The following is a 24,203-nucleotide window of genomic DNA, read 5'->3' as shown; positions in this document are numbered from 1 at the left end:
TTTATGTAGCTGTAAAGCACTTTGAGTTGTGCTCTACAGATAAACTTGCCTTGCCTAAACTTTGATGGCAATTCAAAGCTTTTGAGAGTGAAGAGATTCTTCCCAGTTCAAATTCAATTCAATTCAAATTCAAAAATACTTTATTTATCCCAGAGGGAAATTAAATGTTGATGTAGCTCAATTAAATCAAGGAGTTATTATAGATGCTGATGGCTGTGGGCAGGAATGATTTCCTGTAGCGGTCCGTTTTGCATCCAAACTGAAGAAGCCTTTGACTGAAGAGACTCTGTTTTCCTATAACAGTCTCATGGAGAGGATGTTCAGGGTTGTCCATAATTCTCTTGATTTTATGCAAAATCCTTCTTTGCATTATTGTCTCCAGAGGTTCCACAGTCGTCCCCAGAACAGAACCAGCCTTCTTTATCAGGTTGTTGAGTCTTTTCAGGTCCCTGGTTCTGATGCTGCTGCCCCAACAGATGACGCAAGAGGAAATGACGCTCTCAACAACAGACTTGTAGAAGATCTGCAACATCTTGTTGCAAACCTTGAAGGACCTTAGCTTCCTCAAGAAGTACAGTCTGCTCTGTCCTTTCTTGTCGATTGCTTCACTGTTGTGTCTCCAGTCCAGTCTGTTGTCCACATGAACACCAAGGTATTTATATTCCTCAACCACCTCCACTTCTTCTCCCATGATGGAAACAGGGTTTGATCTGACCCTGTTTCTCCTGAAATCTACAATCATCTCCTTTGTTTTGTTAACATTCAAGATGAGATGATTGTTCCCACACCATGCCACAAAGCGGTTCACCAGCTCTCTGTACTCAGCTTCTTGTCCATCTCTGATACACCCGACAACTGCAGAGTCATCTGAATATTTCTGTAGATGACAGGAGTCTGACTTGTACTGGAAGTCTGAAGTGTACAGAGTGAAAAGGAATGGTGAGAGTACAGTCCCCTGTGGTGCTCCTGTGCTGCTCATCACCTGGTTAGACACACAATTTTTCAGTCTGACAAACTGTGGTCTGTTTGTCAGGTAGTCATTAATCCAGGTGATTGTGGAGGCCTCCACCTGAGTCTTCTGGAGTTTCAGACAAAGCAGATCAGGCTGGATTGTGTTAAATGCACTGGAGAAATCAAAGAACATGACCCTCACAGTGCTGCCTGCTTTGTCCAGATGACAGTGGGTTTGTTGAAGCAGGTGTATGATAGCGTCTTCAACTCCAACTCCATGGCGATAAGCAAACTGCAGGGGGTCCTGATATGTGCTGGTTTGCTTACACAGGTGGGTCAACAGGAGTCTCTCCAGGACCTTCATGATGTGGGATGTCAGGGCAACAGGTCTGTAGTCATTGATGACTGAAGGGTGAGTTTTCTTTGGTACCGGAACCAGACAGGATGTCTTCCACAACAGTGGTACCTTCTCTTGGGTCAAGCTAAGGTTGAAAAGGTGTTGCAGAATCCCACAGAGCTGCTCTGCACAGGCCTTCAGGACTCGGGGGCTGACACCATCTGGACCTGCAGCCTTGTTCCGGTTCAGTCTCTCCAACTGCCTCTTCACCTGACTTCTAGAAACAGAAAAGTGGGAGGGGGAGGCAAAGGGGACAGCAGCATCTCCTGATTGGGTTGAAGACAAACTAGTGGAAGCAGAAGAATCCATGACTGAGGTGGAGGTGGAGATGTTACAGGAAAGCTGTGAGTCAGAGGAGGGTGGGATGTCTCTTTGGCTGGGTACAGGAGGGGAGGATGGTGAGCTTGTTCCTGAACTGAACCTGTTGAAGAATGTGTTCAGCTCATTTGCTCTGTCCAGACTTCCATCCATCCGATCCTCCCTCTGTTTGAGGCCTGTGATCTTCTTCATTCCTGACCACACATCTCTGATATTGTTCCTCTGCAGTTTACTCTCAAGCTTCTTTCTATACACCTCCTTGCTCTCTCTGATCTTGACTTTGAGCTGCTTCTGTATACTCCTCAGTAACTCCCTGTCTCGCTCCCCAAAGGCTCTTTTTTTCTTGTTCAATAGTTCCTTTAGCTCACTGGTGATCCAGGGTTTGTTATTAGGGAAGCATCTCACTGTTCTGGTGGGGATGGTGTTGTCGACACAGAAGTTTATATAGTCAGTCACACACTCAGTCATGGCATTAATGTCCTCTCCATGTGGCTTACAAAGAGAAATCCAATCGGTTGCATCAAAACAACCCTGTAAGGCTTCTTCAGCTTCCTGTGACCACTTTCTAACAGTCTTTTTTTGTGACAGGTAGTCTCTGGACAAGGGGTTTATATGCTGAACAGAGAAAAACAAGGTTGTGATCTGATTTACCCAGGGGAGGTCTTGATTTGGAAATGTATGAATCCTTGACATTTGTGTAAAACAAATCCAATGTCTTGTTTTCTCTGGTAGAGCAGCTGACAAACTGTTGAAAAGTTGGCAGTGTAGCAGAGAGTGAGGCATGATTAAAATCACCAGATATTGCCACAAAAGAATTGGGGTGTTGTGTCTGTATCTTAGCAACAACGGAACTGATGACATCACATGCAGTGTCGGCAACAGCTGAGGGTGGAATGTAAACAGCCACCAAAACAACACTGGTGAACTCTCTTGGCAAATAATATGGACGAAAACTTACTGCCAATAGTTCAATGTCAGGACTGCAGAGACGACTCTTCACAGTAACATGTCCTGGGTGACACCATCTGTTGTTGACAAGCACTGCCAATCCACCCCCTTTCCTTTTCCTGCTACTCTTTAAATCTCGATCTGCTCGTACAGTCAGGAAGCCCGGCAGAGAGACGCTGGAGTCGGGGATATGATCCTGTAGCCATATCTCAGTAAAACACATAATGCTACATTCCCGATATTCTTGCTGAGTCCTTGTCAAGGCTAGAAGTTCATCCAACTTGTTAGCTAATGATCTTACATTGCCCATGATGACGGATGGCAGAGATGGTTTGAACTTCTTCTTTCTTTCTCTTCTCTTTGCTCCTGCTCTGCATCCACGACGTTCTATTCTCCATAATAATCATTTGTGTATAGTGGGCAATAAAACAGTAACCTAATCTTACTTTGCAATCTCTCATTTTCCATCACAATTAGCATTGATGCTTCAAATTCAGTGTCATGGAATGCAAAGAAATCCCCAAACTCAGAGCAGGTCTTTAAAGCCCCTGTGGTCCAGTTCATGTGAAAAAAGGACTGAAAGAGTTGTATTCATATCCTCCAGTGCCTGGCTGATTTATAACTGTAAAAACTGAACTGCCTTTTGGATTTTTTCCTCACTTTTCATCACTGAAAACATTTTTCAAGGTTCTGTTTCTGACTGTGTCACAGAATGAAAGTAAAAACATGTAGAATGAGCAGTTGCCTTAGTCTTTAACCTCTCAATCAGTAGCAATTAGCAGAGCGTACTTTTTCTGTTGGCACAGGAGTGTTGGAACACATGATCTTTAACTCTGGGTATGTGTATGAGTGGAGTTTGGGTTTCAATATTTCCCCACGTACATCCAGATGGAGTGTATATCAAAGGAAGTCATGTAGAACCAGAGAAAATAAGGAGGTAAAATGCATTCCTGGTGTGCAATGACTTGAGCTCTGCCGAGCATGGCTTTAAAAGGTCCCTGCAGTTTTCCGGTTCTTGTACTTTGATTAAAAGTTGTTTACTCAATAAAAGGCTGCATTCAATGATTAAAAGACGCCTGCGACGACAGTATGGCCCCTTTGTTTAATCAGCTTGGTTGGAGATTAAAGATGCTATCAGAGAAAAATCCTCTGTTTGAATCTTCGCATTGAACAGACATTTATTCACTTTTAAACCACCCTCTGTCTTACGTTTATGTGTCTGTCTTTCACACAGATTAATACTTTACCAGAATGCCTCCTATCATCTAACTCAAATGTATTTTTTTGTTGGGATTTTTCTCATATTCTGCACACCTTCTTGAGACTGTTTCTCAGTTGGGGTATTATTCAAAGAAACTGATTCTTGCTGTAGAATCCCAAAGAGAGTCTTACAGCATGCATGAAAGCTATCTTAAAACGAGAGGTTAGCCTCTGTAGCGCAACAGCGACACTCACTGCTAAAAAGAAGCTCGCCCAGTTTCCTTGACTTCTCTCCTCCATTTTGCCATCAATGCAAAGTGTGTCCCTTGTTATAGTTGAGCAACACAAATAAACTTGCTGGCTCTCAGGCCCGATTCATCTTTTACACAAGAGTGCTTGTTTTGTGGTTTCTCCAACTCCGGCCACGCACAATTTGCACTCTGCACTGCTGCTGAAGAAAAAAAAAAACAGGCAGTGTAATAACAGCAGCTTTTTCTCTTCTTTCAGCCAGTGTGTTTTCCTTTTCTCTAAGTTACATGAGTGACAGAGCTGTAAAAGATGTTTATTTTTCATTCTGATTGAAATTACCTGCAGGTATTTCAAAGAGGAAAGCAAGAACGGGGACGGAGCGGTTTAAAGGCATGGTGGATAAATGAAGGTTTAAAAAGAAGTCTGTTTTCCTGACACGGTGAAGATGGCACCCTGCACAGGCAACTTGCTGATGGAATTTGCAGCTACATTTGACAACTTTCACCTCTGAAAGTCTTTTGGCTGACTGCAATGCATTTACTATGTCCGCATAGATGGAAGATGTTGGCAGAGTTTATGGAGGCCTTTAGTGAGGTAAAGGGTGGCTACAGACATAATGTGGGATGGACTGTTCGCTCACTGTTGGACAGCATGAAAACTATTACTGACACAGATGTTGCACACAAACTACCTCTTTAAGATAAAGGAAAAGGAAGGCTATCTGACTTAGATGAAGTATTATATTATTGGTAATGTATAGGTGGCATGTTAAAAATAATGTCAGTGCACAAAACTGCACCAAATAATCCACAATAACCTGAAACTGAGCTTTCCAACAGGAGCAATAGTCCCAGAGTAAATCATTTCAAACAAGAGAACAGAGGAAGGGAAGGAGAGGGGGTTTGGTGAGCCTAACCTTCTGAACTTCTCTTCTTCGTGTTTCCCTTCATCTCGTTCTTTTCTATCCCTTCTTACAATATTTCCGTCTCTCTCTCTTCATTCACCAAGCTCAGAGAAAAACTTATGGCTACATGGAGAGTGTTTGCTGCTTAGAAATAACTGGATGTGAATGCCATCTAAGAAAAGTGTGGCCTCAACTGTTCTGATCTGAACATCTATGCATGAAAGTACGTTAGATCCATGCTGTTTTCCAATGGTTTACAGAATGGGTTCTTTGCCACCACAGGCTGAATTTAAAGACACGGCTCACAGAATATTCAAAGTAAAGAACAATAAATAAATAAGTAGAAGAAGAAGGAAGAAAATCCAGTCCTAAACAAATGTAATTGTTTTCAACCATGCATTGTGACGTGTGTGGGTTGTGCACCATGAAATAACAGTGTGTGGATCTATAAAAACATTTCTGTGTAGACTCTTTTTGGAGAAAAGACGTATGCACACATCAGGGCTCTGTCGACTGAACATGGACTTCCATGCTTTCACCTTTCCACTGACTTATGTGGAGATTTAAAGAGGTGTTCATTTATGCTTAGTTGCTTCCTTCTGCGAGTGGCCAGTCTCTCCTCATCTTTCTGAGTGGCACTGCAACTCTTGCTTTCAGCACAATGCAGGAGCGGCAGAGTTTAAAGGCAGTATTTTCAAATGGTAATAGCCAAGGATGCCTTTAAATACAACCATGTCATCAATGTGTCACATGATTGTGTAATCTGACAGGGGAATAGTCTCAATATGCAAGCTATTTCTTTCACCATGCATGTGTCATTGCAACAGTTTCTGACTGAATGAGGCTGTCAGCAGTGGAGGAACTTTTTGATTGAACCTCCTGAAAAGCCAGTTAGGAATCTGCCATGGCCTTACAAAGACTGGAGCATACTCATTAAGCACTGTCCTTTGGCTCTCCAGTTCTCCCTCCTTTCATCAAAACAGCATTTTCTTTGTTTTGAGGAATTTGTTTAATTTCCAAATGTGTAAAAGCTTGTCAGCTTAGACGTTCAAGCACCTCAGGACAAATAGAACACTGTTATTTGGTGAGAAAATAGTTCTGACTATAAATCCATGTGAGTGTTAGGCAGCTGTTAGCTGCACAGAGCACTGTAGGAACTGGTGCCAGCACCTTGTATTTTGGGGACTTTGGGTATTTTTTGCTCAAGTCTGGCCCTACAATACTTTCTCCAAGAAACTACCCAATTTTGGTCTATGTGACTGTATAGCTGGCATCAGAGCTGGCTAGGGGCAAGTGAGGAGGTAAATGTCCGTTTTCTCCACATTTTCTGCAGAGTTTTTTGACCCAGCCCCTGAGTAAAATATCCAGAACATCTGCGGGTAAGACAATGCATGAATGCGTCGGCAAATATTCTGAAGCATTTGCTGCAGCTGTTTGAGTGAGTGTGTGTGCTGGTGATTTTTACGCTGCCTTCCTCTCGCTCCACACTACTGTGGAAAGGTACAGATACATGCAGTACTCATATCAACACGATAAGCCTCCTATTCTGCTCTCAACATGTTGTAAAGAAAAAACAAATTTCCACGTGCTGGCCCCTGGGCTCTCTGCACACCTGCCCTCCAGGGTAGTTCCATCTTGGAGAGTGTTTCCAGCAGAAAGCCTCTCGCTGGGATGTGCTGGTCTGAACATAACTGTGGAAAAAGACTGGATCAACTGGTCCAGATATTCTATTGAACATATGTGATGTTCATGTGTGAAAATAGCTTTACTGTGAAGTAAACTGTGAGACTGAACTGTGAGACTGAACTATGTGCTACTGGTTTCTGCTGAGTCCAAAAATTATAGAATTAAGTAGGTCAAAAACTAAAAATGTGTTTTTCATTCAGAGTATTTTGATGGTTTGTAATGAAATCGAAAGATAAATGCACAGATGTTAATGTCTCTGCTCAAATGGCCATGATTCCCATGTTCCAGCACTTCATTACACTATAACGCCATGTGCTATTTAAGGAGGATTATTCAGAATGGGCTTTTAAAAGAAGTGAGACAATATCATAAACAAGTTCAGGCTGTGAACTTAAATGACCTCTTTTTTAAGATATGTGACTTGAACTTGAATCTTGTTTGAACACTGGACATGAACCTCCTCACCTGTTCAAGGAGAATATTTAAGACGCTCTTTAGCTCAGATATAAAAGACTGTTGATCAGATCAGCTGAGTGTTCAAAGACTTCCCTCTTCACTTTAACTGCAGTCGCTTTTCTATCAGTTGGTGGATGAATTATTTGCTGGATCGGTCTCTGTTGGTCACTTCACTGATTAAGTACTTTTGGAATTTGTATCAAAACACAAATATATGAATAGGATAATGGAAAGGTTCTCAATATTTCAAGGTTATATAATAGCACTGACAGGGATTCCCTCCACTACACCAGCTTTGAGACATCGAAGTATTAATTATTTCCTGAAAAATAATCTACAGTCGCAATTCAAGGTCTTTGAGGTTGCATTGGGGTTTTACCAGATGCTAACATTCTTGCTAACGTGCACTTTGGTTACAGATAATACTAATGACGGCGTGAAGATGATTTCTGAATTCAGGTTTCCTTTGGCCCCAAATTCTCAATTCAAATGAAGAAAAACTGCCAAAAAGTTAGCTTTGGCTCTCTGTAAGGACCAATGTTATAAATTTCATTTGTTGACATGTATTATAGTTATTTTCCTAACTGCTAAGTGTTTGCAGATAAATGCTGACCTGTTTTGTAAAAATCTGTGGCAAACATTGGGGGATAAATGCGGAGAAGAATTACCATACTGACAAGCTGAGTCTTTGGCGCTACTAATCCAGAGCTTGGCACCACGAGTTAGGCTTCGCTTGAAACTGATGCTTGCACCACTGTTAATCACAACATTGTCTGTGTGACTCAGTCAAATGAATTTGCAGCCTCTCAAATAACACACTGAGACAGATATGCAGTGAGGTGACAGTTGCACATTAGGACAGTCCTCTGGCATTAACATCTTCCCAGCATGAACATCTCATAAAGGGGCGCAGGTTGCTACCACACTGGCGGCTGTCCTGGCTGGCACGCGGAGGCCAGTGGGATCAGCGACACCTCCTTGCAGTCACTGTGGATCAGTCTCCATGAGCTGATCAAAGGCATTTGGCTCCTGCCATGCGGGGTGCCGATTGCTTCCATGCACTCACTGACACCACTCAGCTTGGCTGAAGATACCCTAATTAAAATGGAGTGTATGAAGAGAGAGGGGACAAAGAACCTTCAATGTATGCTTAAAGAAAAAGACCAACAAAATAAGAAGAAAACGTAATCAATACAGATATTTCATATGGATATTCCAACAGTGTATAAAATGTGCATATGCAGCATTGTACATAGAGTTTGGCACTCTGAGTACACATAGTGATTGTGACTGATTAAAAATGACTTATTATTAAAAAAGTAACTTATTAGTAATTTTCTATCTACACTGTTATATTAGAAATCTATTACTGATGAGATTTCATCTGCCTGCACATTTTTTGTAAAATTATTAACAAAATTCACATAGTTTGAATTCCTTGATCCCCATACATTAGATTATTTTTTTTTTGTACACATACTTCTCAATAATGTGCCTTAAAGGTGATATAGTGTCTGTCACTCCTGTTGATAGACAACAGAGCATCATAATATCAACCATATAATTGGCTATGTTAGGGGTAAGGGTATGTGTACATTTACAGTTAGATTTCCTTAGACATTATTGCAATTTCAAATGAGTGTGTTCATGAACAGCATTCATATTTTTCAATCATTTATAGGTGAACAAGGCCATTTTTAACTTTTTTTTAACTAATGTGAAGTGAGTGTTGCTCTTTCTAACGGCAATGACCAACGTTAGGCACCTGCCTCAGAAGGACTGACTGTGTCTCAGTTTCATACATGAGAAGTGGAATATTTGGAACTCTACAACACAACAGGATACTGAGAGCCTCAATGGGACTGTGAAGGACAACTCTAAAATAAAATGCAAAACCAATTACAGAAGACACCAGCAAGTACAGCATAACCAAGCAGATCTTTCTTTGCTAAGGTGTGGGAAAGGCAAGACTCCCTCAGCAAAATCATTACCAACAGTGGCTGTGAATATGGGTTCTGAAGTGGGGCAATTCAATTTGATTTATACTGCGCCAAATAACAACAAATGTCCTCTCAAAGCACTTCAAAGATACAGTCCATTCATCAGCCACCTGCTCTACATGAATGTTTCAAGCGTTACAGCAGGTCTGAGTGACACATTAACCCACTGATCCACCTTGCAATGATATGCAGAAAGTATATTGCAGAGTAGATCAACATGACTCAACGGCATCAAAGACTGGCAAGTTGGTCAGAACTATAGAGGCTGAACTACCACAGAACAACATAGCAGATGTTCAAGAAAGCCACAAATAGTTGGTGTTTCACAGACAAAAAACAATCGGGAGGAGGCCACAAAAAAGTCCACAACTTTCTACTAAGAGTGAGACAGGCCTCAGCTCTGATAATGTTTAAATCCAGGCTGAAAACAGTTCTGTTTAGCTGTGCATATGACACCTGAAAGTGCTTTACCTGCACTCTTCGCTTTTAATTTAGTTAATTAATGATTATTTTTTATGTTTTTTGGAATGATTTTATTTGCCTTCTTGTGATTTTATGTAGCTGTAAAGCACTTTGAACTGTGCTCTACAAATAAACGTGCCTTGCATTGCTTGCTTTACCCTGCCAGTTATAAGATGCTGAACCTTGTAAGAAGAGGAAATAGAAACCTCTGACAATATGATGAAAACTCCTCACAATGCATCAAGGGTTTCCCCCAAAGTCCATCACTCTGAGGTGAGTGTCAGAAACACGGTCCACGACAAAACAATAAAGATCTAGGAATACATCAGCGAGATGGCCTCCAGTGAGGAACTGCTGAGTGAATACATCAGAAAGCTGGAGTCCAGTAGGGAGAGGTGGAGTCATCATGGACGTATAAGCCTTTGTGCTTTAACGCCACTGCGCTATCGACAGATTCAAGAAGAGGTTTATATCAAAAAGTCCTAAAAGTGTCTAGAAAAGTCTGAAAAACAATATGGAGCCATTGTGAGTGGTCAACAAACTGCACCAGAAGGCATGACGTAGCAACATCAAAAGGCAGCAACATCAAGAAGAAGAAACACAAGAAGCTCAAAAAGTATCGGGTGACAGAGGAAGTAGAAAAGATGTGAAAAGTGAAGGTGAACTGGCATTGGTGGTCATCGAAGCTCTTTAACCCCTAAAGCTGTGGATTGGCTCCAACAGATCCTAGGAACAGCATCAGAGATCTCCATCCAAACAAGCACTGCTCTAGGACTTCGGAACAGCAAAGTGTGGAACCGTCGGGCTTCCAGACTGGGTCTGCATCACATGTTACCACTCACCCTGTTGCAACCCTATTGCTGGAACAGACTGTGATGTTAGATGGACATTCTGCATTTGAGAAAGTGTACTGACAAATCAAACAGCTGTCTGATGCAGAACGGCAGTGTCAAAGTTCCCAATATCCCCTCACTGGGAACCTTTTGAGGTTTGAGTTGTTTTATAGCTTTACAAAGGTCTCTATTCTGGATTCCTGTCCATCAAAGAGTTTACTTTAAAAATACTGAGCTTTGTTTATTAAGCGTTTAGGTCCAAAATACATCCGCATCTTCTGGTTATTATGGATCTTCTGGACATCCTAAAACATCAGGAACAGGTTTGCTTCCTGTTCTCAGAGTTAGAACCAAATGTGGGGAAGCTGCATTGAGTTTTTCTACATAGGGAGCAAAATTCCAGAGAACTGAAGGTCTGCGTAAACTTTTGCTTCTTATAAATCTAAACTCAAGACTTTCCTGTTTTACCAACGCATTTAATTAATTTTTTATTTTTATTTTTTTTAACTGAAAGGGTTCTCTGGGTACTGTGGCTTCCTCCAAACGTCCAAATGTTAGGTTAATTGGTATTTCTAAACTGAGGCTGGGACAGAGTGTGAGCGTGCATGGTTGTTTGTCTCTGTGTGGCCCTGGGATGGACTGGTGAATTCCCGAATTGGATTAAGCAGGTATAGAAAATGGATGGATGTACTGTTATAACTCTGACTGCATTCTGTTTAATTGTTTTCTGTACAGTAAATTCAGTTTTCATAGCTTTTAGGTTCTATGTAAAGCACATTGACTCAACCCAACTTTAACAAAGCCTAAATATCCTTTTAAGTTCTGCAATTGTATTTGCAAAAACATCTGATCATACTGTTTGTCCACACGTATAAACACAGAGCCCAGTTTCTTCATTGTTTTTTCTCAGAGTAACCTTTAATCTTTCATTGCCTCTCAAAGCACTACTGTTGCTCTGGGATAAACCCTTGTGTCCTAACCTGTGCTCACTGAGAGAGCCACCAGCATACTATCAGTGGCAATGTGGGTCTCTGCATTAGGCTTTCAGTTTAATGGAGAAGTGGATTCGCATCACTAAGCATGGCTAATGGTCTGAATGAGAGCAGAAAGAAACTATCTTGAGGCCATCCTGAGACATTTACATTCCCCAGAGAGCCAGAGTTTATCAAATTTCTATTTAAAATTCCAATAGCACATTTAGGGAGGGGAGCAGTTGCCATAGACTGAGCTGTTTCAGGTAACTGGACTTTTTGTTGGTCGTTAAGCAGGAGGAATCAATATCATATCAAGGGCCAGTGGAATACCTGACAGTTCAATTTCACAGCAAGCCTGGAAATCAATACCTTTGGAATAGTTTTGGACTTTACCAAAGGCGGCCCACTGGAGTGAATCCATGGTGTCATTAGCCCAGGTCACAGCATGCATGGTCATTACACTGTGTAACAATAAATGTTCATAAAAGATGACACACACTATCCGCTTGTGCTTGACTGCAGCCTCTAATTGAAGTATATCCATTGATGAGGGAGAGCAGGATCCTGATCGACTGGCTGTGCAGCCCGTTTGTAATTTACAATCGAGACAATGCAGGGAATATCTGGCTTGTCAAGCTTTTCTAAGAGGTACAAGGAACAGAAAATTGAACAAGAGTTTGTCAAGCAGAAAATATTTTAAACTGTTTAACTTGTGCCAGAGTGCCTTGGGGAAGTATTGTTTACCCTTAAAATACAATGGTTGTTAAGGTTTTTTTTTTCCTATAGATAAATAACTTTTGTTTTTTCAAAAATGACAGATTAAATCAACAGATAAAAACACGCAGGCAGTCATCATGTTTGTTACTTATTCCATCCATGTATATAACTACCTGTCAAATACAGAAACAGACCTTGAGTAAAAACATTGACCTTCAATTTTTAACGTGGAAAGAGGTAAATCTCAGCAATAAAAAGGCATGACATCATATTTATTATATCTATTGTACTACAGTTTAGTAACGGACATTCATCAGTATGAGTTATATTTTTAATTTTGGAGATTCAAATTGAAATAAAGGATAGGAAGGTCCCAAAAAAAGGACGCTTTCTTTTATTTACTGACGCACACATGGAATGATTAGTGAAAACATACCATTAGAACCAGGCAGAAAGATGCCACAAGCAGCCCTGGATTACATGGGGCGCAGTGGTTTTGGCTTGTTTCTGTTTTTCCTTCTGTGGATGTGTAATGAGGTGACGGGGCAGAAAATAGCGAAGCCAAAAAGTAATGGCTAATATTCTGAGTAAGTCAAATAAATTTCTTATAGATAATGTATGCAAGCCACAGCTAGCATACATTTTTTTTAATGAATAGTTCAGAAGACATTTTCACACGATGCATATCTCTTTGGAGTTTCTATATCTCCTTGAACACTAATTGAACTCTTCAAAGATCATGTGCAAACATGACATCAGTTTGTAAGACAGAAACAGAATTATGAAAATTTTCCCTTCAGTAACACAAGGTGGCAAGTAACATAAATTACACTGCGGTAGAACATGTTTGGAAGCCATGGTTTCTATGGATATCTGAAACTAGTTATTTCCAAGACATAAATGTAGAGGTTTCGTAGACGAGTAGCATCATTTCTGGGATTCTGGCCTCAGCATAGATATTCTCACTTCTTCCATATCCTCTGCTTATATTCTACAGCGAGGTTTGAAGCAGTGGTCCAAAATTGTCAGTTCTCCTCTCAAAAATCAGAGTATTCATTTGGAGAACTGGGTATCAAACAAAGTTAAAATTTTAGATAGCTCCGAAAAAAAGAAAAAAGCTGATAGTATTTTGTGGTGAAGATTATCTCATACATCAGGACTAGGTTGTACCAGGCAAATGGTAAACATACTTACAGTATGTAACACACAGTGCTTCGATATAAAGTCCTTCCAAATAAGCATTAAAACAATTAGAAATGTCTTTAAATCTGCCAAATGAAAAAATACAGTTTAACATAACTGCTATTGGAGGTGCAAACAAGCAAATGTTTTTTTATAGACATCTATAAATGTGTAACAGAGTATATATAGTACAGTATAATATGACTAAAGCTAGAGTGAATTGGACTGGATTATAATTGCATTACACAGAATAGTAGTTGATAAGAATATTAATGATAATAGTTGGATTGAACTGTATTTCACTTCAGCGTGGGAAAAATAATCTCCCCTGGATGCCAGAATCTGCAGCCAATTTAAATAGCCACGTAATGCTGAGATGAAGAAGAAGTGGATTACTTTAGTAAAGAGAGTTGAGAATCAGATTCTTGCTTGGCATGTTGAAGAATCATGTTAACAATCTCATACTGTGGTTCTTCAGGGACAGTATGTGCACGTAATTACTGGAGTTACACACCCAGGAATTCTTTTCGTGAAGAGCAAATGCCACACCACTGTGCATGCTTTGAATCACTTTGTGAAAATAACTTACTGCAGAGCTCTATGTGATCTAAGCTTTCAAAAGGCAACTTCATGGTTTCTACAGTCATGTCCACACTGGGTTGTTAGCTCCAGAAAGTGGTTACTGTGGACTTTCAAACATGATGGTGTCCCCCTGTCATCAAAAAGTCCAAAGTGAAAACAGTATGTCCAACTGCTTAATGAGAAGATAAGCAGGGCATTAAATGCAGTATAAACACGACAGACCCCTGCTGCACAAAGTGTTGGCTTTGATATTCTTCACTTCAAGGACCCTGTTGGACGCAGCTGTGTAAACCACGAGTTGGCTTTGATGGAGCTAATGCTAATGGAGTTGATGTCTACTGGAAGATAAAAAAATGGATTCAAGTGGAAATAACAGAATCAAACCATAAACATATCCAATCCCTCACACAGGGTTCTTTTTTACATCCTGTAGGTAAGACGTTGAACCTAAGTCATTACTGTGGGTGGTAGAATCACTTACTGTTCGAAATGTCCTCAGACAAACCAAGTGGCGCATGTGATTTTCACAGGAAATATGGGAAGTTTTATAGGCTTGGGGCTATTAGAGACCTCCGGCCTCGATACAGTTCAGGTATAGATTCCAGACGTGTGTCTGTTGAATTACATTTTAGGAATGTTTTAGAATGCCTCAAAGATGCTAATAGCATACGCACTTGACTTGTTTATCTTAAGTTGTTTTCTTTCTGTTCAAAAGATGAGCCTCCACCGTTAATTCCCCCTGCTGCCTTGCACATTCTTCCAGCAGCTCAGCCCCACCACAAAGCTTTACTGGAAGTCTCCTCCATAATAACTGCTAGCGCAGAAACAAGAGTCAGAAGGATGGGATGAACGCTGTAAAAACAAACCTCCAGAACTAAACCTTGGAAATAACAAGCAGCTGAGGACAGTTAAAAAGAAGAAGTGAAATATGTGGCTCCTTCATGGTTGAGTCAGAAAATGTTCCATCTCAACAAGTTTTTTTATAGTAGAGCAGTTAAACTGAGAGAATATTTAGTCTGAGAAAGGTATCTTTAGTCACATGTTCTTGTTGCATATATAGATTCCCTTACACAAAGAACAAGGAGGATGAAGTTTTAATCTTTTCCTTAATCATCATTGGTAATGTGAGATCCCAACAAAATGGACAAGGGCTGGTAAGGACACAGCTGGAATATCAGGACTGTGTTTCTTTGAGACATGCTGGAGCTCGCTGTAAGGCTAACACGGGCTGGGACAGCAGGCAGGGTGGGAAGAATAAAGGAGTTGCAAATGTGGCAGTCCTTGTTTTACCCTCAACATGTTACTGAGAAGCGGAGTCATTGTACCAAACTAAGTTGAACTGTTCCATGTTGTCTATTGAGGGAGTCCATCTGCATTACCTGCTAACACTGCTCCAGATGTCTTCAGCTGAGTTGTTGCCAAGCAACACTCCTGTGCTTATGGTGATCTTTGGAGACTACAATTCAAAGTTTTTTAATCTAATTCTGTTTTTTATTTAAGAATCCTGTTATAATATTGTTGTTGCATGCTTATTTTATCATATCTTTTATTGTATTTGGACATCCAGTGCGGGCAACAAAGCAAAGAATTTCATTGTACAGGGAAACACGTTTCTAACTGCACATATGATAATAAACCTTTGAATCTTGAATCTTGTTTAGTTTTTCTCTATAATTCATACTGCATTAATATACAGTATGATATCAGTAAAAGTTTTCTACATCAGTATAAAGTATATCTAAAGCATAATAAAGAACCATTCAAAATGTCAAAACGTTTAAGAAAATAACATGAATCAAGATGCTTTGAAGTTGGATCATTTTTATGTGGAATAAATAGAAATAATCTTTTGAAATATCCACCTTTGATTCTTAAGAGATGAGAAAGTTTGTCTGGACGCTTGGAATCAGAAATTCTAGGTGTCCTTTAAGGACTTGTCTGTTTTGTACAATGATTTAAGGTGTGTGAAATTTAGTTTGTTAAATTTGAATGTACAGTAATTATACAGAAAAATATCAGACAACTTCTGAATCAAACTGTGGGTCCAGTCACTTTTCCACTCAGCAGTGCCTGGTCCAAGCTTCTCAAGAGAATGATGCTTTGGCGTATGTTACAACCTTGATATTCTTTGATTCTGCACTGTCGGTCTCTGTTTGAGACGAGGCATGTCCATACTCCAGGCTATGTTGGATGAATGGCATTAGTAGTGGCATTATTAGTTACAGCCTTTTTTTATTTGTTTAAATCATTCAAAATTGGGACAAAATTAATGCTACTGATGACAACCCCATGAAAAAAAGTTTTTTCAGTGCAGTTTGTTGAACGAAAACAAAGTTGGAGATTTTTCAAATTTAAATTGAGATCTGCAACACACACATTGAAAGGGTTAAAGGATTTATTCCATGTTGTACTTGAGATGATACAAAGTCTGGTTGACATTAATTTGGTTTCAGTGTTTATCTCATGCAGTTCCAGGTCCAGACTTTTAAACTATGAGCATTTAATGAACACTCACATTTACTGCAAGTTGTGGAAAATACTTTTTTTTTTCTCCTAAAATAAACACAACTATGCACTTCCACAAAGGGAAGCAATCACTGATATTCGAAGAAGAGTTCAATTCCACCTCACTCCTCCTGCCATGCATCTTGTGTAGCTGGTGATAGTTAAATAAAAAATAAAAAAGGGTAAAATTGTGCATCTAGTATCAGCTTTTCTTTAAATAAATAAAAGCTAAATTTGCTCTTTGCCCCCTGTTCAGGACCTCAACATCCTTATGTTGTTTGAGTAAAAACCTTACTTCCATTACATCAACGGTTGGAAACACTTTATGCCAATTAATCAGTCTGAGCCCAGCTCAGTCCAGCTCTGCTCTCACAGCTTTCCTGGAATGTTCAAGTTGGCAATTATTTTGCACTTGTGCAGCAAAACTGCTTGGCTGTTAGACTACTATTTCAGCTCTTATAGAAATCCTGTTACATGCATTTACTCTATACCTTCACTCCATAGGAAATGTTAACAGTCCATAATTGAGCTGCAGTGTCATATTCATTCTTTGTAAAACAGCTAGTTACAATCATCAGAATGTTCTTAGTGGCTGGATTTTTCCAGCCCAGAAGTAGACTGGATGTCTAACGCTTAGTTCAGCCCACTATGTCCTGTCACTTCAGTCAACACTCAACAAGCCATAGGGTCAGGCTGAGACCGTCTTCTTTAATGAACCAACAGATAATGGCCTCAGGGCCCCAGGAGAGACAGGACACAAATTGCCAGGTCCTTTGACTGGGATTAGTGGTAATTACTGTTAGCCTAAGCAGATCAATGGGTAGCAGCAAGGCACACAGAGGCCACTCTGTGTCACACGCTAGCACAATATCAACACTCATAAGGGAAATAATGAGCCGGGTCTCCCTCCGTCATTCCCCTTATTGTGTCTTGATGGAGCTCAGATTTGATGTGAAAGTGAAAACTTAAAACACCCTGATAGTGGAGACTGCTCTGAGCTTTAATATGTAGACTATGTTGATGTTATTTTCAAACTAAAGGAATTATCATTTCAAACATCTTTATCTTTACATTTCTGCTGTTATTGATGACATTTTCTTTGGTTTGTTTGGTTCAGTTTGGGGTATAGCGATGTTAGCACTGTTGATTCACAGCGAGACACTTTGTGTCCCCAATGATTAGTGGTTCTAACTCAGCCCTGGTGGGTTTTTAATTAAAGTTCTTTAATAAATACAAAGACATGAAGACATACACCTTCATTTAAACCTGACACACACTGCCACAGACAGCCCATGGCTCCACACAAGTTAAAAAAGAATAGGATTTAACTGAGAAAGAGCTATTTAAAGGAACTTTATGGTGAGAGCTCACCGACCTATCACCTGAACATTATCTCCGTCGTCTCCTCCCACTGTGTGAACATGCCACTGGTTATTTCGTTTGGCTTATTAATTGAGCAGGTATTTAAAAGATTAAAGATACACACTGTTAAAATGTTCTCTGTTTATTGTTATTGTTTATTTATTTATTTATTATTTATCTGTTTTTCTCTGTTTGTTTAACAAACAGAGAAAAACACGGGCTGCACGGTGGTGTGGTGGTTAGCACTGTTGCCTCACAGCAAGAAGGTTCCAGGTTCAACACCCAGCTGGGGCCTTTCTGTGTGGAGTCTGCATGTTCTCCCCGTGTATGCGTGGGTTCTCTCCGGGTACTCCGGCTTCCTCCCACCGTCCAAAAAATCATGCATGTTAGGTTAACTGGCATCTCTAAATTGTCCTTAGAAGTGAGTGTAAGCGTGCATGGTTGTTTGTCTCTGTGTGGCCCTGTGATGGACTGGCGGCCTGTCCAGGGTGTACCCTGCCTCTCGCCCATTGACTGCTGGGATAGGCTCCAGCCCCCCCACGACCCGACCGACGGATTCAGCGGTATAGATAATGGATGGATGGATGGACTGTTTGTTTAACAAACAAACAGTAACGTCTCAAAGAAAGATAAAAAAAAGAGCAAAGGACAGGGGAAATTTGCACAATGGACAATACCACATCAACACTGCTGTCACTCATGTCGTATATGGTTCATAAACATACATTTCTTTATCAAAAAGAACTCTTCTCTCTTCTCTTGTCATTTGTATTCAACCTCCACTGACGGGTTTAGTACACAAACATCATTTCATTTGTGAGTTTCACATTCAAATTCTTTTCATTACACTCTCCTTTCTTTGCATGATTTTTCATTTTAAATTTTGTACTGCAGTACCAGCTGTTCAGTTCAACTCAAATCAGTTTTATTCATATTCAAAAACATTTTACAGTCCAGTTCCAGCCACTTACATATAAATCCAACTCATTGTAATCTAACGATGAAATCTAATTATAACCCTTTAAAATCAAATTAATTAAAATCCAAATCAGTCCAAATCATATAACGCTGATGAAAAATAAATAGAATTTAAAAAAATCTGTCTTTTTAAGAAAATCAACAGATGCCATCAAATCTTCTCTTCGCTTCAATCCCTCATCCTGAGCGTGCACAAGGCAACAATAGAGAAGAAAACTCCCTTTTAACAGGAAGAGACCTCCATCAGAACCAGAACCAGAACCAGAACCAGGAAGGGCGGCCATCTGCCTTGACCAGCTGGGGGTTGAGAGGACGGGAAAGAGGGGACAACAAGCACCAGGCCAGGGATACCTGCTGTTCTGTCATCATGTCATGTAAGACTTTAATGATGCACTTAACCTGCTCCACAGATTGGGAGACCACCAAAATAAGACTTAAAGGGACAACCTCAGTCCTGTCACTACGCTGGGCCCCTGGCAAGAAAGCCAGTAAGTTTGAAGCTGATCAGATGAGTGACTATAAGTTATCAACAGACACATGTAGATTCCTTCATTTATTAGTTATTATATTATTTAGTGACTAAAACATTGAAATACAAGGACTACGTGTAGAACATATTACTGTACTGATGAAATGGATGTGCACAGAATCTTTGCATTTGTAGAATGAGATCAAACTGTGTTGATCACTGAGTGTGTTACAGAAGAACAAGAAGAAACAAACCAGATTTTTTTGAAAGGCCAGACTGATGGAAACAAACAGTAACCATGTTTTGCAAGCATTATAGTCTTTTATCTGTCTTATTCACACAGTGCTGTCTCATGTGTTCAACTTGTCCTCCCACAGCTGACACCAGGTTTCAGGTTTTTGTATTTCCAAGACGAGAACAACATAGTGCCATTACTGTCCCTAATTACACAGTTAACAATCCAAATGAAAGTATAGAAGCATATGTATAGCATAGAATAAAGGTCAAACATGCATTTTAGTGGACCAAACAGTATGGTTTAGGGGGGTTAACCTTGCTATAAGTCTATATTGTCTCTTCAGGAAGATTAATCAGGATGCCTTTAAGTAAGATTGTTCGACAAAAAAAATGTCTGTTTATCAACACATGGACACATGGTGTCAAAATTCACACAGTTCTCTTTAAGCTTTGAGGGACCTATTGCTATGGTAAAGCTGTAAGTGGCAGTTGTTTCTGGTGGTACTGAATGCCTACACATACTCATTCACAGCTCATTCACTGTGGTCTCTTATGGCGCTTTTCCACTAGCTTGCTTCGGCTCGGCTCGGCTCGGCTCGGCTCGGCTCGGCACGCCGTACCGGCAACCGGCACGATTTTTCATACCACCTCAGCCCTGGTTCCAAGCGGGCCGAAGCATTACTAAAATGTTACGTCAGCCGACTGCCTTCCACTGATTGGGCGATGAGTGTCGTCACTGGAAGCGTCATAACGCAGATAATAAAAGCTAGCGTTAGCAACCGTTAGCTTACCTCCAAACGTCGTCTTTTTGAAGCTCGTAACAAAATTTTCCGGTACTTTTCAATACTGTTTTGTCTGGCGGCCAGGAGTCTTCTCTGGCTCTCTTCTCTTGCCTTCTGTGCGACAAAAAGCCACAGGGTGAGCAGCAACACGCGCAGCCGTGTTACGACGACCCCGCCCACGTCGAGGAGGCACGAAGTGTAATGGAAACACAACCAAACCGAGCCGTGTAGAGCCGTGTAGAGGTAGTGGAAAAGCGCCATTAGACTGTCCTACTCCTGAAAATGATGCTCCTACCAGCCACAGCAATGCACTGCATCCATCGGATTCAGAGAATGTGCTATCGCTTGTGGTTCTATGTGTGACGTGTCAAAATGGCATCCGTGCGTGTGTCAGTCGTACAGTAGAAACCTACCGAGTAGTATTCATGCAATGTTAGTGCCTTAACCCAACCAGGAAGCAGCAACGTTTCATCATAGATTTGCTGTGCTTCCGTGTAACCAAGAAAACTGTCAAAATGCCATCATTTAGGCTGAAGGCTGCATTGGAAATGAAAATATCTTAGCCCTGACCCGCAGGTCTGAGCTCAACCATTTGAAAAATATCTTCAGCTCATTGGCTCGGTCCAGGCTCACATCACTCTGATCTTATATCATCTTGTGATCTTTTATTTTAATTCTTCACCACATATCTCTCACTCTGCTCTGCTGAAGCTTGCTTTCTACATTTCTTTCTCCACACATCCTTGCTCTCTATTATCTTCTTTTTCAGCTGTTTTTGAACAGTCTTTTTTGATAGGCTAATTATTTGACAATTATAGAGTATCATATATTAGATTTAAGACAGAAGAAGCGTTACAGTCCCCAATAACTCCCTGTTTCCCTGCCTGAAGGCTTTTTTCTTCATGTTAAGCAACCTCTAGGCCATTTGTGATGCAGGGTTTATTTCTGAGAAAGCACCTCACTGTCCTTGTAACAATTATATTCTCCACACAGAAAAGTAATGCAGTCTGTCCACACAGATTTCATCAAGCTAAAATAACTTATACAGAGGGCAGGTTAGATTTAATATTCTCTGCATTTTGTTTATGAAGAAGCTGCTTTTCTTTTGTTTTGTTGCCGAGCAGTGTTAAGGCCACAGGTGATTTATTCTGACAAACGTTAGAACCGTACATAGGTTCAGAATGAGAATATTATCTCAGATCAAATTCCAAAAGGAAAATTGCATCAGTAAAATTATTTACAGTTAAGTCAAACGTAAAGGATGCCAAATCTGGCTACACAGTGGTCAGTGATATTTTTGGGGTTATATTGGGGCTGATAATACCTAGATTTTTTAGTCAGATAATTAGTCCATACATAAAGAATTCCAACCTTTTTATTCTGCATTTTGTTCTGATTTAAAGACATGGACCACCGTGCTGAGCACATAGCTAAAACAGAAGACAATACATAAAATATTTTCTAGTTTTTTAACATGTTAGCAATCTTTTGCTGTTCAACCTGTTTAATGAGTGGATGGAATTGTCTACAACTAGTTTTCAAGGTGGACAATGGTGGATCTAAAAACAAAATACCTCTGAGTCACTCGCCTGTGTGGACAGTGAGTAAAATAGGAGAGGTGATTGGATTGTTTGGCGGCACAGCTTGCACCAATTTCCAAAGTTAATGGGAAATTTCTCTTTCCTTCCTCGACACATCTCTGGGGTCCCTGGCAGATGCAGGCAGTTGCTGTGGATAGCCCAGCGGTTTTCGCAGGCTGCAGCTTTGGAGGTAAACAACAACTCTGATCCAGAGCTTGCTCCATCTCAATGACGTCCCAAATATTTTCCACTGATGTGGGGTTAGTGGGAGAAGCAATGACTGCACAGATAACAAAAACAGACAAGCCCAGGGTGGTGGGTGTGTAAGTGTAACAGGACAAACAAGTTCGACCTCCTTGTGAGGCAGAATGACCACCACCAACCATCAATCTATCCACTCTTGTACCCAAAAGCCACAGAAAAGACATTGAGTTTTTCTGTGATCACTTAAAAATAAAAGCAACTTAGTTTACAGAATGCAACTCTGTATGGTTCTGTTTTGTACTAGCTATATCTTTATCTTTATTTTGTCTATATAACCATGCCAACTGTGACCTTTGGAGGTCTTTTCAAAGCAGGGCTGACCCACAGCCCATCTTATTGAAAAAGGAAGCTGACAAATGTGGCAGTGTTCACACATAAGCTTCTATTAATCTCCCAAACGATGTAAGGCCTAATGGGAAGAGGACGTAAGAGAGGACAGCGCCACTGTCCGCTCTTCCTTCAGGACACCGGCAGAGAGTAATGTCTTTTTTGCAATCTGATAACTCCTTTCTCCCGCTATTTCCTGACACCAGCCACAAGACAAGGTACCTTTCCCTTTCATTCCACCCCCAGTTTATATCACCGACATTGTTCATTCCCACGGGGTTATTCATCTTTTCCTGTCCTATTTTTTTCAGTAGATTTTTTACAAATCATTTTTCTTTTGCTGGACTGAAACGGTCCACAACAGACTGTCACATTCTACCACGGCGTCCAACAGGGAGGTGCTCCAACATGCTGCCAATAAATGTGGCGCTCCAATCCTCTACTCAGGAAAACAAATAGCACACTTCCAGAGTACCACCTTGTTGCTGAGTCCTGCATTCAGAACAAATCTTAATGCAAATGTATAATTAGCAATTAATCAAATGTTCTCATTCTGCAGGAAAATATTAAACGCAAATGATATATGTGTCCTCCTAACAGAATGTCAGTTCTGATGGAACAACGAAAGCAAAATGTTCCGTGGTGCTGCTCCAGGTAAAGTTAGTCTTTACTTGGTGAATCAAGAGGTTCCTCCAAAGCAGTTGATCTAGCAAATGAATCTGGGATTCAGGTAGCTCAACAGCCAACCAGAGCACAGTCACGACAATTTGCACTTTGCCTTTAATTTCTAACTCCATGAGTTCTGAGTCTTCATGTTGTTTGTCCCCACAAGTATTAAATATTGGGTAGTATAAGAAATGCCAAGAATAAAATGAGCTGTCAGAAGGTTACACACGACTTCAGTCCAGTACGCTGCATAAAATGTATCTCACATCCTTTCCTCCTTGTTTCCCTGCCAGCTGGAACATCTTATAGTTTAAATACCAAAAGATAAAAGGAATAAGAAATCAATCTGCTGAGATTTCTGGAATGACCATAGATACGACAGCCTCCATTAATATGACAAATTATATGTGTGTGTGTGTGTGTGTGTGTGTGTGTGTGTGTGTGTGTGTTGGGGGGTATGTTGTTGCCCATCCATGTGGCTTACACTGGAAAATGCAATAATGATGTTTCAGCAATATAGAGACAAAAACCCTCCAAGTCAGCGACTTCTGACTCCAAGGCCTGATGAGGGCTTCGATATGAGTTCACCGGTCTGCCGGCACCTCTGCACCTCTCCCCGTCTCATTAAAGTCGGGCTGATGCAACCTCACAGAAACAAAGCCTTCCTAATGGATGGTCTCAGGGCAAACACGGGAGGATGAAGATGTATGAGTCGGCACTTGACTGATGCACAATGTCACCACATCTGATCTCCTTCACGAGTGAATAGTGCCAAAGTGCACTCGAAACTTTTCGTGCAGTTTAACCTCACTAAGGCCAATTTTGTAAATGTCAGGCCAAATGTGCCGCTCCAGCAAAAGCAGTGAGAATATGACTGTGACATTTGCTGACATGTTGGGACACAGAAAAACCTCTGAAAAATCCACCTCTGGCAAGAATTTCTTAACCTTCCACCTGGGCCTTGATACACTGAAGCCCGGCCCTGTTCGGGGATGAGAGCATGTCTCCTGAGCTGAAGGTTAAATGAACTTTGTCCCTCTGACTCACGGGTTATTTCTTTCACTGAGAATATCAGTGCAATTTTCTTTTTTTTAAATGTCAACCCGCTTGCACTCGTCACATATGGCATTTTTCTTTCTTTTGAAATTGGGTTTGTAACTAGTTTGCAACTTCT

Source organism: Odontesthes bonariensis, chromosome 12 (assembly GCF_027942865.1).
Source record: "Odontesthes bonariensis isolate fOdoBon6 chromosome 12, fOdoBon6.hap1, whole genome shotgun sequence".
NCBI classification, from domain to species: Eukaryota; Metazoa; Chordata; class Actinopteri; order Atheriniformes; family Atherinopsidae; genus Odontesthes; species Odontesthes bonariensis.
Note: the sequence above shows the minus strand (reverse complement) of the source record.